The 16,750-nt window shown below is 38.7% G+C and overlaps 1 protein-coding gene across 11 annotated transcripts in view; it reads right to left on the bottom strand.

Moving 5' to 3' along the window:
• Window positions 1–403: 403 nt before the first annotated feature.
• The window catches only part of LOC144303841 (eukaryotic translation initiation factor 1-like), a 140,929-nt gene continuing 124,582 nt past the window's right edge, over window positions 404–16,750 (bottom strand). For 3 of the 11 annotated variants that reach the window (XR_013370818.1, XR_013370823.1, XR_013370831.1), the window contains 5 exons: window positions 14,044–14,165; window positions 9,694–11,813; window positions 8,816–8,951; window positions 1,639–1,866; window positions 404–734 (listed from right to left, as the gene is read on the bottom strand). The gene's annotated coding sequence lies outside the window, so the exon portion shown is untranslated. The remainder of the gene's footprint in view (window positions 735–1,638; window positions 1,867–8,815; window positions 8,952–9,693; window positions 11,814–14,043; window positions 14,166–16,750) is intronic. The other 8 variants (XR_013370820.1, XR_013370826.1, XR_013370832.1 and 5 more) reach the window with 5 other exon arrangements.

The following is a 16,750-nucleotide window of genomic DNA, read 5'->3' as shown; positions in this document are numbered from 1 at the left end:
TGGAGGAAAAAATCATAAAGCTAGAAAGACTTTAAGGGCCTTTCCATTTTATGGATTAGGAAATTCACAGATAGAAAGCCACAGTGCTAGCCAGCAATACAGCCAAAACTAGACTGTAGCCTTCTACCTAAAACCCATTTCTTTGGGGCAGAACCAGAAAGGGGCTAGGAATGGGGAAGACCAGGTGACGTGAGGTCCGCCATTGGATGAAACTCTAAGATAAGGAAGCCAAAATCTGTTAGTCTAAATAGAGTAGGGTCAGATTTTGTAGCCAGTATACTTTAATGTGTAAAAATTTATCATTTTTTGTTTCTGTAACTGATCTTGCTCTCAAGTTACAGATGACCAGGTAGGAGAGGAAACAAATATTCCTCTTAATTAAAGTAAGTTCAGTGTCTCTCAATTTAAAAGTTTCATTCAGCATTGTTTATTTTCTTTTGGATGAATATTCAGTCAAATTTAGCATACACACTTCCTAACCAGGGCCATTTGTCTTCTTTCAAAAGTTCCCTAATCCCATGCCAATTTCCTCAAGAATGCATCTGGATGTGTTGTGTCTTTGTAGTGACTAGAGGAACTAACTGGTTTAAGTGCAGGAGTGTGGGCTCTTCTCTGGTTCTTTGATGCCTCCTCAGCCATGTCTACTGTCAGGTAGATGGGCATGCTGGTAAGCAGATGGGCATCACCACGCATAGAGTTAAGTTTCCTTTGAATGCAGGAAGTCATCTTGGAACCTAAGAGGGAGAAAGAAGGATATGTGTTCAAAATGAGATTGTATTAATCTATAAGCTACTCTGATACTTTCTTATATTTAGCAAATTTTAGTACCACCCCATGCCCTTATAATGGCCTTTTCCACCTCTATCATTGTCCATGAAGTATTCGTGAGGAAGTCAGAGTTGGTTATGAAAAACAAAGTAGCGACCACTAATTGCACATCTGAGCCAAGCAGGGTAAATGTTGGCTCCCTGCTGTATAAGTAACATGAAGCCAGCAATGAAGGCCCAAACTATGAATTGGAGATGAAGCAGTAGTTCAGGGGCTAGAGGAACAGGTTAACAAAACCAAGTATAAGTAGATGGGTGTATGGAAAGGAAAAGGCCAGCCTCCAAACAGATGCATGCTACAAAACTTCTAAGCTGAAGAGAATAGAAAGGAAGAAAGCTGCCCAACTCATTTTAAGGGGCTTATAAAAAGAACATTGATTCTAAAACTAGTATGAACAACGTACACACACAAAAAGTACAGGCCTATTTAACTTATAAAGGTAGGTGGGAAAATCCTATATAAATTGCTTCTATGTGAATCTAATATGTGTTGAAAAACAAACCCACATGAGGTTTATTTCAGGAATGCAAAAATGGTGTAATGTCAGAAAATCTATCTTAAAAGAGAAAAAAGAAAAATAAAGAAGAGAAAAATCTTTAAACCCAAAAGTATTTCATAGAATTTAATATCTACTTATGATTAAATAATAGTTTCAGTAGCCAGGACTAGAAGGGAACTGCTCTAATCTGATGTAGACTTTTACCAGAAGATGGAGGGAAATGTGATTATTGATGGAGAAGCCCTAAAAATCCTCAGTTCCTTTCAGGTTTAAAACAAAACAAATTTCTCATGATCCCTGCCCTACTTAACCTTTTATCAGATGTCCTCGCCAATAAAAATTTCCAAGTAGAAGACAAGAAGAAAAGCAGATTCTAAGATGTAGTGGTTTAAAACATGTCCATCGGGACGCCTGGATGGCTCAGTGGTTGAGTAGTCAGCCTTTGGCTCAGGTTGTGATCCTGGGGTCCTGGGATCGAGTCTCTGCAGTCTCCCCACAGAGAGCCTGCTTCTCCCTCTGCTTGTTATCTGCCTCTCTCTCTGTGAATATATAAAACATATAATCTTAAAAAAAATAAAATATGTCCATAAATCAAATCAAAATAAAAAAGTGGGCCCTAATTTCTCTGCTCTTGAGTTTGGGCTGGATTTAGTGAGTTGCTTGTAATAAACTGAATAAGGTGAAGTCATGCTGAGGAATTTCTGACACTAAGATTCCTGGAGTCCCGACCTCAAAGACTGTGTGCTAATAAATGTCTATTTATTTTAAGGTGCTAAATTTAGGAATAAGTTGTTTGTTCCAATTGATAACTGATATATAAATATTGTATTAAGAGATACTAAATCATCATTTATTGCTGACACTATGCCCACCTGCATAGAAAATCCGACAGCACTTACGGAATTATTAAAACTACTGAGAGTTCAGCAAGTTTACCTTAATTCAAGATCAACTTACAAAAGTCAAGTGTTTTCTATCCCAGCAATAACCAACTAGTAACTAAGTATCATTCACAATAACAGTCAGACTATAATGTATCTGGGAATCAGTCTTACAATGAATGCACAAGACATTTTTATGGAAAAAATATTAAAATTTTATTAAAATATAGAAGATTGAATAAATAGAAACATATACCACATTCGTGGTTGCTGACTTAATATTAAAGATATTTCAGCTCTTGGGCAGCCTGGGTGGCTCGGCGGTATAGCGCCTCCTTCTGACCAGGGTGTGATCCTGGGGACCCCAGATTGAGTCTCACGTTGGGCTCCCTGCATGGAGCTTGTTTCTCCCTCTGCCTGTGTCTCTACCTCTCTCTCTCTCTGTGTGTGTCTCTCATGAATAAATAAATGAATAAAATATTTTAAAAAATATACTTCAGCTATTCCTCAGTTAATTATAATTTCAATGCAAAGACAATAAAAATGGCCAGCCAGATTTCTCACCTACCTGGATGGCTTACCATCATCTATCACTGTGTCCTCTAAACACCGAATACCTTAAATACCATGCTCTGCCCTTATCACTAGAATTCCTCTGCTTGCCTTCAGCTGGGTCTGTATCAAGGGCCTATCTCACCCCAGTGGCCATGTCTCTTTTCCAAGTCTCAGCCCTATGAGTTCTGGCTCACCTTATTTATTTACTGAGCTCCAAGCTTCTGTTGTGAGTTGGGCTGTGATAAGAGAGGGCACAAGAGGAAGGGGTAGAGGAAAGAGGGCACAACAACAATGATAACAACATTTGGATCCTGTGCAGATAAGACCCCTTTGGAGGCAGTTTCACTATGAAGCCAAGGGACCCTAAGATGGGAGCCTGATTACCAATGCATTTGAACAAACCTATGGAGCACAGTTATCTGCATTAATGAAAACTACTAGGAGTGAAGACTTTTGTGTGAAGTTTAGGAAAGATATCAGGAGAAAAGATGCTCGAACTGTGTGGTATTCTAGTTAGCAGACCAACCTAAACAGCATTTTTTCTTTTTAAAAAAACTTTTATTTGAATTCAAGTTAGTTAACATACAGCATATTATTAGTTTCAGGGGTAGAATTTCATGATTCATCAGTTGCATGCAAAACCCAGTGCTCATTACATCCAATGCCCTCCTTAATGCCCGTCATCCAGGTATCCCATCCCCCCACCACTTCCCCTCCAGCAACCCTCAGCTTGTTTTCTATCATTAAGAGTCACTTATGGTTTGTCTCCCTCTCTGTTTTTATCTTATTTTTTCCTCCCCTTTCCCTATGTTCATTTGTTTTGTTTCTTAAATTCTACATGAGTGAAATCGTATGGTATTTGTCTTTCCCTGATTGACTTATTTTGCTTAGCATAATACCCTTTAGTTCCATCCATGTTATTGCAAATGGCAAGATTTCATTCTTTTGATGGCTAAGTAATATTCCATTTGCTCTCTAAATATATGCCACATCATCTTTATCCATTCATCTGTTGATGGATGTCTGGGATTTTTTCATATTTTGGCTTTGTGGACATTTCTGCTATAAACATTGGGGTGCATATGCTCCTTTGGATCACTATTTTTGTATCCTTTGGATAAATATCTAGTAGTTCAGTTGCTGGGTCATAGGGTAGTTCCATTTTTAACTTTTTGTGGAAACTCCATACTGACAAACAACATTTTTACTATCTTCATGAATGAAACAGTAGGTTAAAAAATTAAAAAACTAATTTAGACTTGGTGTAGCAGAGGGCAAAGATAGATATGATATAAGGCTCTACCAAAAATAGGATCATCTGGGGATCCCTGGGTGGCTTAGCAGTTTAGTGCCTCCCTTCAGCCCAGGGCATGATCCTGGAGTCCCAGGATCGAGTCCCACATCAGGCCCCCTGCATGGAGCCTGCTTCTCCCCTCTGCCTGTGTCTCTGCCTCTTTCTCTCTCTGTGTGTGTCTCTAATGAATAAATAAATAAAATCTTTTTTAAAAAATAGGATCATCAAACCAGAAGTTCCTTTCATCCATTAACCTTCCATTCTTGATGGGGAATGCCATTTAAAAAATTATCTGAATGCCCTGAGCAGTGACGGGATGCAGTTGTAAAGGATTAGACTCCATGCAAAGGCAAATCTTGGCCCCTTCACCTAGAATCTGCATTCTAATATATTCATACCCTCACTTTTCCTGACTTATTCCTATTCATGCTTCAAAACTCAACTTTGATGTCAGCATCTCTGGGATGCTTTTCTTTATACCTCTTCCTTCTACCTCAGTTTTCACTAATTGCCCCTTTTTAATCCACCCTGAACTGCCCCTTTCATAGACTTGTCACCCAAATTGGGTTTGTTTTGTCATCTCTTTACACACTAGACTTTGAGCTCTTTAAGGGAAGAAGCTGTGTCTTTAATTTCTATCTTCCAAAGACCCAATATAGCACCTTAAAGATACTCTCAATAACATTCACTCACTGAATGAATGAGTGAATAAATGTCATTGCTCCTATAAAAAGGGAATTAGATGTAATGTGTACAGAGATAAAAGGAATGTGTATGCATAACAGAATAGCATCACTAAGCCAGATCTGAAGGACAAGTAAAAAGGAGAAATAATGAAAGTGCCGAAAGGCATGGAGGCAAGACTGGAAGACAAGAAAGAGGTGGTGGGTAAGGATTTAAACAGAGAAAAATAAAGAAGATACTGTTTAGGCTGTAATAGGGGGAAGGCAAAGAAGAATATTTCCAAAAGCTACACAAGAGAGTGCAATAAGAAGAAAGGAGGAGTAAAAAAAGTCTTGAGAAGTGAAGATAGGGAGGGTAGGTTTTCAGAAGACTTGATCTTATCAGAGTTTCCCACAGAGGGAAGGTGGAGGATAAAGAAATTAGGGAAATTAAGGAATGGGAAGCATAAAGAAAAAGAAGACAATGAATGCCCAAGAAGCTATATAAAGAGCAGAAATGCCACGTGGAAGAGTAGAATAATAACAATAACATTCGTTGAGCATTTCCTTGGCCACTGTGCTTGTTTCATTTACCCCTTATGACAGCAGACACTATTTTACAGATGAGGAAACAATGACCGGGAAAGATGAAGTACCATGCTTAAATTCACAGTTAGCAAAAGTGGAAATGGGACTTCAACCCAGATCTTTCATCTCTGAAGCTCAGAACCTGAGACAAAAAGAAAGGAGACAATGAAACCAATGGGGGAATTGCAAGAAGAAAAGACTTCTGGAGGAAGCCCAAGTGTACCAAGCACATTCATCAAATACATGTAACACACAACTCCAAGTGGGACTGCACAATACAAATAGTGAGAGAATGTTGGAATTAGGCCTTCGGTGCTCTGAAGGAGTAACTTAAGGAAAAAACAAAACAAAACCCCAGGCAGAATGTTTTCTTTTATGCATTAAAGTCTGAGAATTTCTCTGTAGGAAGAGACATAAACTTGTTTAGATAGAAGGTAGACTCCCGAGTCTCTAAACAGGGCTCCGGTTTCATAAGAAAGTAGACAGTTCTCTACATGATGAAGTGGGGAGGAATTTAAATTGGGGGGAATAAATGCATGGAGGAGGAAGAAGAAATGAGTAGGCAAGGATGTGGCTCTGTGGAGAGAGGGTTGAAGCAATAAAGGTCCTCCAGCTAAAGAGTGCCTGAGAGAGAAATGAAATGGGAGACCTGAAGTAGCTCATTGGGTTTATGAAGCATCTCTATGGGATTGAGTTCAGATTTGGGCTAAGGACTCCCACACAATCTTCAGCAAAGGCAATGAAAAATAAACCATTCTGAATATGGCTATATTTCTTGTATAAAATGTTGAGGGGTGTCAGATCACAATATGGTTTTAAGTGGAGTCAAGAAAGCCTATTTGACAAGAGGAGAGCTAAATCTGAATTGCATGTATACTAATACTTTTAAAACAAACCATGAAGCATCATATATCAAAAGCCTGGAAAACTAGAAGTGCTACCTACATGCCAGCAAACTGTACTACTTGGAGCCTAACATCCTAAAGAAAGAATAGATGATATACATGAAGATTTTGCCATTATTTCATTGGAGAAAGAATGTGAGGAAAATGAAATGCCCAGCAACAAGTGACTGATTAAATAAACTATCATGCATATGTGCAACTGAATACTACCGACCCACAAAAAATTCTATTGTAGAGTCATTCATTTGGCAAATATTTATTGAGGGCCTTCAGTATAGCCAGTGCTATCCTAAGCACTGATGACTCACTGGAGAACAAGTCTCTGCCCTCCTGGAAGTTACATTCTAGTGAAGGAGAGAGAAAAGACTACATGCAAGTAAACAAATAAATTAGCAATATAATTCAGACGGTGACAAGTGCTTGAGCAGAGTAAAAAAGGAAGATAGAAATCAACTCAAGTGTAGAAGTTTATAAAGGTGTTCAAGTCTCATTGAGCATAGAATTGGCTACACAACAGGGCGATCTATCCTCTGGCCAGAAGTGTTCCTCTCTTGGGAATTGGGATCTCTACACCTGAACAACTCAGAGCTGTGAGGACAGGAAGCGCAAAATCCCCAGTGAGTAACTGCGAGTGATGGTAAGCAGAACCACTCCTATTTCCACCCAGTCATTTCTAGATTCATGCATTTGGCCTATTGAGACACTCATCATTCACGTTTGTTGATTTATGGGGAATACGGTATTCTCAAGGATGGTTTCCATCCTCTAAAGCACCTCCAAGTAAATGCTTCAACTGTGGCTTGAACTAGTTCCATAATTCTACCAAGGTAGCACCTCCTGGCTAGTGCGGTACATAATACAACTGTAAAAGCGGGTCTACTGTGATGTTATTTGGGATCCTATAGAGGTGGATCACATTGTGAGCTTCCAGAATACAATAGTGACTGAGGTCCTGAAGGCAAGACCATATTCCAAACATGTGTCTCTTCCAGTCCAGATGCCCTTTCTAGGATAGAGGAGTCAAGGGGCCAAGTTGCTACATGTGGCTGGCCCTCGAGCCAGGATTCAGAGTTGGTCTCTCTTACAGACACTTGGACATTTGGCAACCGGGGCTACAATGTCTTTGGTTGGTGAGATTGTGTAGGAATCCCTAACCCTAGCCCAGGTCTGCAGCAAAACACTTCATAAATGTCAGTTCAGTTCAATAGACATTTCAGTTCTAACATCTCTCTAAGTCTGCTCTCTTGGCTGGAGAACCTTTTCTCCTCTAGTCCCCTCTCCTTAGAGTCTAATTCTTGCTTGCTCACTCCTCCTTTCCATTCTTAGCCTCCATGACTGTTCTGTTCATGCATTCATTGTACCAGCATCAGGTGATGACAGACACTGGCTGGTATCAGTTGGTTGAATTATTCTTCCTACTTAGTTGTTAGTTCCTCTTCCATGATGGGTGTTTTCTGGTGGTCAATTATATGTGGGTTCCAAAGGTCTTCATGCTGCATGCTCATTCCCATGTTAATGCACATGTCTTTAGTAGTCTCCCATTTTCCAATCTTTCTTCTTCTGAGATCTTGACCAGCTGCCTAAGCTATTTGCTGCTGCATACGAGTCTGTGTATATTCTAACCTCAGGCCACTCTCCACACAAAGTGGGTAACCAGGTGTACCACCATGTTTGCCACTGGGAGAATTTTCTGCCATCTTTGAATGACTGGTAGTACAGCTGCCCCCTCCCGTTTCAGTTTGCATATGCCAGGTGATAAATCCATGATCCAAAAAGGGCTTTTTCCTCCTCTTTTGGTCATAAAGTACGCTCAGAGGACCATAAATGTGAGCTGCTGGAAAAGGACAATGGTGGAGGAAGGGAGAAGAGCAGTGGTGGATGACACAGGGCCTAGGCTAGCCGTGTGCAGCTTGCTTGTGTTATCCAACCTTACTCATGCTTGATCCTAGATGTGCCCACTTGCATTGCATGATGGTTTGTGCTGGGCCCATGTGACCTTGTCACTTGGTGGTCTAAAAGGACCCAGCTCAAGATGAACTGTTCTAGTGGTCTGATCACTGGGTGTCCTATAGCCAATCACTCCATCTCTACCAGGCACAATACTGACAGCTGTTTTTTTGTTTTGTTTTGTTTTTTCAAAAGATGTATAATTTTTCATTGCAAATGGCATACTCCTGCTCTAGAAATCCTGGAGCTTATGTTGTGATTCTTCCTCTAGGGTCTGTCATAAAACTCCACATGGTGTCCTTTCCCACCATGACATCTCTAAAACCATATGGCCTCCTGGATTGTAAGGCCTAAGTCACAGGGTCGCTTGCACCATAGCCTGGACCTGCTACTGAACTTGTCTTGATTTCTACTCAGAGCCAGAAGCCTTTTGTATCATCTGATATATGCCTCAGAGCTGGGTTTGCAGGTGTGTAAGATGCTACCTTCAGAACCCAAAAAGGCCTATGAAGTGTTATGTGATGGGTGCAAGATGCAGTCATTTGTTCTTTATTTTGGAGAGGGTTAGGGGATTTCCCTCCATGCCCAGACCACTGGATTCTCCAACACTTCACCAATGAAGATACCTCTAAATCTTTGTAAGGTTTATTTCTCACCTTCTGGAGAGCATGTGTCTCACCAAAAGTCCAACAATTTCTTGCTCATTGATCTGATTAGCATGATGTCTTCACTCTAGTGGAACAGTGTGACATTTGGCAGAAAGTCCAGCCATTCAAGACTCCTGAGACTATACTGTGATAGAGCACAGGGGAGTCAATATAGTCTTAGGTTAAGATTGTAAATGTAATCTGTTGTCCATTCCAGATGGATGTGAATGTTTTTAGCCTCTTTCCTTATGGAGATGGAAAAGAACATACATGCCAGATCAATGGTCACACATCATGTACTTGAGGCCATGTTAATCTGCTGCAACAAAGATACCACATCCGGTACACCACCTGTAATTGTGGCTTCTCTACAGTTGAGTTTACAATAGGCCCATGTTATCCTCTAGCCTCCATCTGGTTTTTTCAAGGGTCAGACCAATGAATTAAATAGATATTGTGGGGCTTACCACCTCAGCATCCTTTAGACTATAAAGGTGGCGGGGATGTGATTTTGTTTTCGATTTGTTTTGGTTGGGAGTAGAGAGTGGGTTACAAGGCTCAGAGCTCCCACTTGGCCTTCCCACTATGATTGGTCTTATTCCAAAAGTGAGGGAATCAATATGGGGACTGTGCCAAATGCAAAATATATCTTCTCCCATGGTATGTTTGGGGACAGGGAAATGACCACAGGATGGGTCCATGGACCTAGTGAACCCATGACCAGCCAGAGTTGGGTCAGGATTATATTTATTATTTGGCTTCTGTATGCTTCAGGTCTCTGGGTTAACTTTGACCGCATGATTAGTATGTGGACCCCTTTCCCTAGTATTTGGTCGCCAAAGCAAATGGTCATAGGTCTCTTTGTGGGAGAAGCTGGTAACCATTACCATGTATACTTGTCATAATACTGTGGAATCCTTCGTCCTGGGAATGATACCTCCTTCAGTCAGATTTCTCAGGCTAGAAAAGTAGGCAAGAAATTGTGACTAATTATTAAGGTGACTGCCCTCAGCTGCCTTATCATCTGCCCTTGATTTATTTTGAACAGCTTAGGTAGCACCCCTCTTGGCTGCCCATCTATTTTGTCCCTAGGAATACTATGTTTTATTAGTCAAGTATATCATTTTCGTGGGGCAGACCCCCCCCTGAATGCACTCTCACCTTGCTACTCAATACCTGGCCTCTGATGGTTAAGCACTGTCACTTAGCCTCGTCTCAGTTTGGTAAGCACCTTCTACCATGAGCCTCATCTAGATGGAAGAGCCACTATTGAATTTTTTTAGTGTTAATGGTGCCCTCTCACCAACACATTCCTATTGCTTTGGTAAATGGTAAATTCTCTGGACTCTCCCATGGAATATAGTCATCTTATATAGTCGGTATGCTGTAACTTGCCCACTTCTCTGATCCTTTTAATCTCTCCTTCCACTATCTGCCATGGTGGTTGTGCCATTTCTGTCTCACTGTGGACCATTTCTTTTTCTATATTTCTAGGAGCCCACCTCACAGCATGTTTGCAACATCACTCAGTGTGTTCTTACCAGAGTGTTAAATCCTGCACCTGGAGAAAATACTCTCAAATCAGTAAACTTATCCAACTATCCCATCCCCACCCCATCCAGCATGCTCAGAAACTAGTTTCCTGCATACTCTCCCAGTTTCTGATGGTACCTATTAGATAGATTTTACAGTTCCTTGGGGGTACAGTCCCTTTCCTCTTTTATCAGACTCAGAATGTCCCTAGTCAGGTTATGTTGTAACCTAACCCTTATCGTCCTGGGGACCAGGAAGTGGGGACAGATTCTAAGGAAGAAACAGATTTCTTACAAGAGAAATGCCTCATCAGCACCTTTAAATAAGGAGGCAGTGCTCATCTTGAAGAGTGAAGAATAGCCCCCTTCTGCTATTTCAGAGTTCAGAGGAATCTGAGGTCCAAGATATTTGGAGATCATCAACCCAACCATTTTCATTCCATGTGTCAGAGAACCATTCTTCCCTAGATTACTTGCCTCAGTTGAAAATTAAACATTCTTTAGTGCTCTGTGAATTTTACAATTAAGTCCTGGTCTTGGTCTTTAGCCTTCTGCAGCCTCTGGCTATTGAAGACTAGAGTGCTTTATAAGCTACCAAGGAAGCCCTCTGGCTATCACTCATTAATGATAGTCAAATAATCATTCTCAATCTTTTATTATCTTTTCCCAAAGTATCAGTTGAACTTAGTAATAGCCACCCAATTTCACTGGCCTTCTGTTATTTCTCCCATATTTATTAATGCCTGATACATCTCACTAGCTTGCACATTTTCTTTCACCAGTGTTACATAATAGTTCACCATCAGGGAAAGCTTTAAGAATGCTGTGCTTCCTTGGGCCATGGGTTATCTATGCTCCACCTACAGCTACTGATCACTGCCAGCAAGGGGAGTAATCCAACTCCAAACTTCTTAGAGTCTGCTCTCTCAGACCACTCCTAATAACAAGTGTTATAGGTTGGGTTCCCTGAAAGAAAAGATTCCCTGAGACAGAGATTAGATGGGGGAGGAGGGTTTTGCTAAGATAGTACTCTTGGGATGATGTTTCTGGAAGAGAAGTAATGTGTTGAGCAGGAATGGAGGGAGAATTGAGGCTTCTGTGTGGTCCCAATTGAAGGCTTCAATCTATCCCCTCAGGAAATCCTGAAGCTGGAATAGCCCTTCAAAATTGTCTACAGTCAAGTACCTTGCTGTATTGTGCAATGGATAGTGTTTGGACTTCTAAACACAATTGTCTACAGTTAAGGTAAGAGAGAGCCTGCCTGGCCTTTATCTCCTTGAATCTTCCAGTAGTTAGAAGCCAGTAGTTTATGCAAAGAGGTGTGCCCTTGGGCAAGGTGAATATCTTCATCCAATAGTTCTAAGTAGAGCTGAGGGCTGAGGGCTGTTTGCCAGTAGCAGACAGCTGGGTAAATACGTCTTCTAGTCCTGAAGGGGAATCTGGGTAGTACGTCACAGCAGCATCTGTTACAGTGTCTTTGGATGAATCAGAAAGACATTTAAAATAGATTAATAAATGAAAAGAAAAATCAGGTCATAAAAAGATATGCCTACAAGATCCCTTCTATAAGGACATACCCAAGGTGTTGACAATGGTCCTGTCTTGATGGAATTCTAATTTATTTTTTCTCTTATTTATTTATTTATTTATTTACATTTTCTAATATTCCTTTAATTGACTACCTATAAAATAAGAGGTTAACTTTAAAATTTTGAGGCTGAAGTTGGATATTATATAAGAAATTAAAAATAAAGTATTTAAATTTTTCCTAATTATTTTAAGCTATTTAATTAAAAAGATTTAAGTTGTGGCTTTTCATTGAGTTGAGTAGGTAAAAATATAAAACTGAGCCAAGGAAAATATAATGGATTTTATAATTAGTAAAAATATTCATACTGCCTAGTTCTCAAATTTAGAGTTATATTGCTACCATATTGTGGCTTTCATCTATGGCCACTTAAAAACTCTTAAGAGAAACTATTATAAGTCCTATTTAGCTGATGGACAAAACAAAGTAATAGAGAGGTAGGCAGATCCAGCTAAAGCTATACAAATTACTGGCAGAAAAGACATCCTCAGCTTCTGATTTGGAATCCCATTTTCTAATTATTCAGAGCTATCCTTTTTCCAAGTAAAGTTTAGGTCAAGGGCATTGAATACCCAACTCACTTGTTCTAAAATGGTCCTCTTAATTACCAGTGCTCATTAACTTTATATGTCATTATTAAAGCAAGGAGGTGGGGAGGGAAGTGGAAGATGTAAAGGAAACAGGAAGTAATAAATTAATTTCTAACCAAGGTCAGCCATTCCCCAGAGCACAGAGCAATGCGTGGTAGATTGCTCCAGGGGCTTATATTGGCAGAAATGTTATTTTGACAAAGTTCTTAGGAAGTGGACAGAAAATTCTGTCAAAGATACAAAATATCCACCAGCTAAAAACTATGGTGAAGAAAGAGATTTGAGTTTAAATATTTCTCTACAAGTCCTTTCTTCTATATGTCTACTTTTTACAGAATAACTTGTAACTGAAGCAACCTATAGGGAAATAGAATGAGGTGGTCTTAGATAAGAGGAATCAGAAAGAGAAACAGAGACAGAGAGAGAGAAATGACCAAGCACCCTCTTAGTTTCCCAGCAGTTCAGACAAGCATTTTGATGTTTGTGGTCTTCTTCAAGCAGCTTTCCACCCTTGGCAGAGTCACATATTACTAAAGTCATTAGTAAATCAGTAATTCATCATTCCTCAGTTGAAAAATAAATAAAACAAACCTGTTTGACACAAGCTAATAACAGTTTGGATTGAGATACTCAAGACATAAGATTTTTCTATGTAGTCAGATCCAAAAACTTTACAGATTTTGTGCACAAGGACAAAAACACTTTCAAAGACTAAATAATCAACCTAAAACACTTTAAACAAGTGATCAAGCTTAACATAAAAGCCTTCTGATGTGATTCAAAGGAAGACACTCTCACCTGAATAATATTCTTACCAAAGGTTTCACCTGGGTCTAGTAGCAAGCCAAGTCCAAAATGTTGGCGTGGACTCTCATAATGTCTTTGTCATGGAAAAAAAAAAATCAAAAGTGGGGTTGTGGGACTATTCTAGATTAAATTTGACTGCAGGGCCTTGACCACCAAATATAATGAATGATATTTGAGAGGATCCTAGATTTGTTTAAAGAGCTATAAAAAATATTTTTAATTGGGAAAACTTGAATAAGGACTACATACTAATGATATTATTTTAACAATATTTTATTACTTGGCTGTGGTAATGGTGTTTTGGTTATCGAGGAGAATGGCTTTGTGCTTAGAGGACATGTGCTGTATGTATTTAGGGGGAATATGTATTTAGGGGGAAATGTCATGATATTCACAACGTTAAATGGTTAAGAAATAAATGTTCATATATAAAAGATAAATGTTTATATACATATGTTTATACATATATATACACATAGAATGTACATATGTAGAAATGTTTACATGTGCATTTGTGTGTGTGTGTGTGTGTGTGTGTGTGTGTATAGTGGGAGAGAGAAAGAGAAACAATATGACAAATGTGAAAAATTGGCAAATCTAGGTAATGTGCTGTTCTTTCGGATTTTCTATAGGCTTGACTCTTTTTTTCCCCAAAAAATGAAATAAAGAATGAACTCAAAATGGAGGCAATTATTGACCAGTAAAAAGGAATCTATTCACCAAAGGAAGGGCAGGTGGTTTTTACACACTGAGCAGTTCGTATCACGTTCCCTCTGCTTTATGTCCTTGAGTCCCAGGCAGAGGGCAACGGTGCAGTTCTCAACCCTCAGACTGGAGCCCTTCTGAAAGAAATAATGTTCAAAGTGAAAAGTCTAATCTTTTTGTTTTCACTCTTTGGTCAAGGAGATTTATTTTATTTTAAAGATTTTTATTTATTTATTTATTTGAGAAAGCACGCACACACAAGTGTAAGGAGATGGGCAGAGGGAGAGAGAGAAGCAGACTTCCCATTGTGCAGGGAGCTCTATGCTAGGCTCCAATCCTGGGACCCCGGGATCATGACCTGACCGGAATGCAGACACTTAACCGACTGAGCCACCCACGGGCCCCAGGGAGATATATTTTAAAATAGCTTTTTAATCTATATGAAATGCTGTCAGATACACTCATAATTTCTTTTTATTTTAAAGAAATTAACCAAGTTTGAGCTTCAGTTGCTTCCTCCAGGGACTAAGCAAGGAGGTTTATCATCAAAAGCAACTTAGAATCTGGCTATAGAAATTTAAATTTTCAACCTTGGAATAAATATCCAAGAGCAGTATTGTATTTGAATACATTTTTCTAATTCAAAATGTTACCCAAAAAATTAAATTAGTTTGAACATATGAACTTGACATTGTTATAAGTCAAAACCAGTTGAGTATAGGAAATTTTGTATAGCTCAATGATCCATTTTCTATTTTCTGTACAGGTCCAATTATAATAGGTGCTTTTATTTGTTCAAAAAATTATTCTATTTAAAAATAGCTTATTCAAGTCATTGAAAATCCTCTCAATCTATAGGGAGCTCTTTAATTACCTTATTTTGAACAATAAAATATTTTGAGGGAAAGACACATTCACCTGACTTGACCTCGACCAGTGCCTACTTTGGATGTTGTTAGTGGTTACCTGAATCAAATTTTTTTTGTAATCAAAAAAATGTTAACACAGATTTAGTAATTACTCCAAAGGAGTTGATTCTACTGTTGTAAATGTCTGATTTTATTTTCATTCCACTTTATTTTTATTTATTTAATGATGGTGAAATATACATAAGCATTCACATTCACTTTGTTGTGCAACCAACATCACATCCATCTCCAAAACAATTCTCATCTTGCAAAACTGAAATTCTATAACCATTTAAATCATAACTCCTCACTCCTCCCTTCCTGGATCCCTGACAACCAACATTTTTTATGTCTCTGTGAATATGACTATCCTAAATACCTCATATAAGTGGAATCATATGATATTTGTCCTTTATGACAAATCCTTGCTTATTTCCCTTAGTGTGTAATGCCCTCAAGTTTTATCTATTATAGCACATATCAAAACTTCCTGTCTTTTTAGGGCATAATAATATTCCTTGTATGTATGTATATACCACAGTTTGTTTATCCATTCGTCCATCAGTGGACATTTGGGATGCATCCACCTTTTGGCTATTGTGAATAATGCTGCTATGAAAATGAGTGTACTAATATCTCTTGCGACGTTTTCAATTCTTTTGTTTATATACCCAGAAGTGGGATTGCTGGATCATATGGTAATCTTATTTTTAACTTTTTAAAAATATTTTATTTATTTATTCATGAGATACACAGAGAGAGGGAGAGAGAGGCAGAGACACAGGCAGAGGGAGAAGCAGGCTCCATGCAGGGAGCCCAACATGGGACTCGATCCCAGGTCTCCAGGATCTGGCCCTGGGCCAAAGGCAGGCACTAAACCGCTGAGTCACCCAGGGATCCCTTTATTTTTAATTTTTTGAGGAACCACTGTGTTTTTCACATTGAACCATTTATATTTCTACCAACAGTACACAATGGTTACAATTTCTTCACATCTTCACCAACATTATTTTATGCTTTCATTTTTTTTTTTTAGAATAACCATCCTAATGGGTGTGAGGTGGTCGATTTTATTTTGAACAAAAATTTTAAAGCACTTTCGAAATGATTATGAGATCACAAATATATATCTTTGAAAAGATTTGAGGGAAAAATTATTATTAAATAATCAGGTACTCATGGCTTATAATAAAATTTACAATGACAGCATCAATCCTGAATTTTAAAATTGACAGAAGATGATGAAGTGCTATGAAAACTGTATTTGAGGAACTAAAAGGTATCTCTGAAGAAAACACCACCAATGTCAAAGTTGTGCATAAAGAATCTGAATCAAATTGTTTCATGAAATGTGTAGGTGGAAAAAAGCAGTATTTCTAAATTAATATTTTATGCATATAATTTTAAATATGTACGTGTATCTAAATAAATTATAAGTATACAATTGCCTGTTTTAATTATATCCCCAAAGTTTATATATTTAAATAGGCAAAAAAAATTGACATAAAAGTTAATGTATCCCAAACAGCCAAAAATATGAGATCAACTTATATTGGGGGCCACCTTCTATCCATGTGTACATATCTGATGTTTAATGGTGCTCAACACACTTATGACTTTCTCTCTTTGCAGAAAGAAATGGGAAGCCTGGCACATCCTCTGAGCAGAGATTACAGGTGAATTTGAAAATGACTAGCTAAATTTTTAATGGAAAATAACAGGAAGAAGTCCTACATTAGGCCCTAGGAGTCAGACTGCAAGAATATCACAAACTAATTCCTTTGAGGGGCACAGGATGTCATTATACAATATGT

This window comes from Canis aureus, chromosome 33, assembly GCF_053574225.1.
Source record: "Canis aureus isolate CA01 chromosome 33, VMU_Caureus_v.1.0, whole genome shotgun sequence".
NCBI lineage: Eukaryota > Metazoa > Chordata > Mammalia > Carnivora > Canidae > Canis > Canis aureus.
The sequence above is the reverse complement of the archived record's forward strand: the minus strand, read 5'-3'. Positions and strand labels throughout refer to the sequence as shown.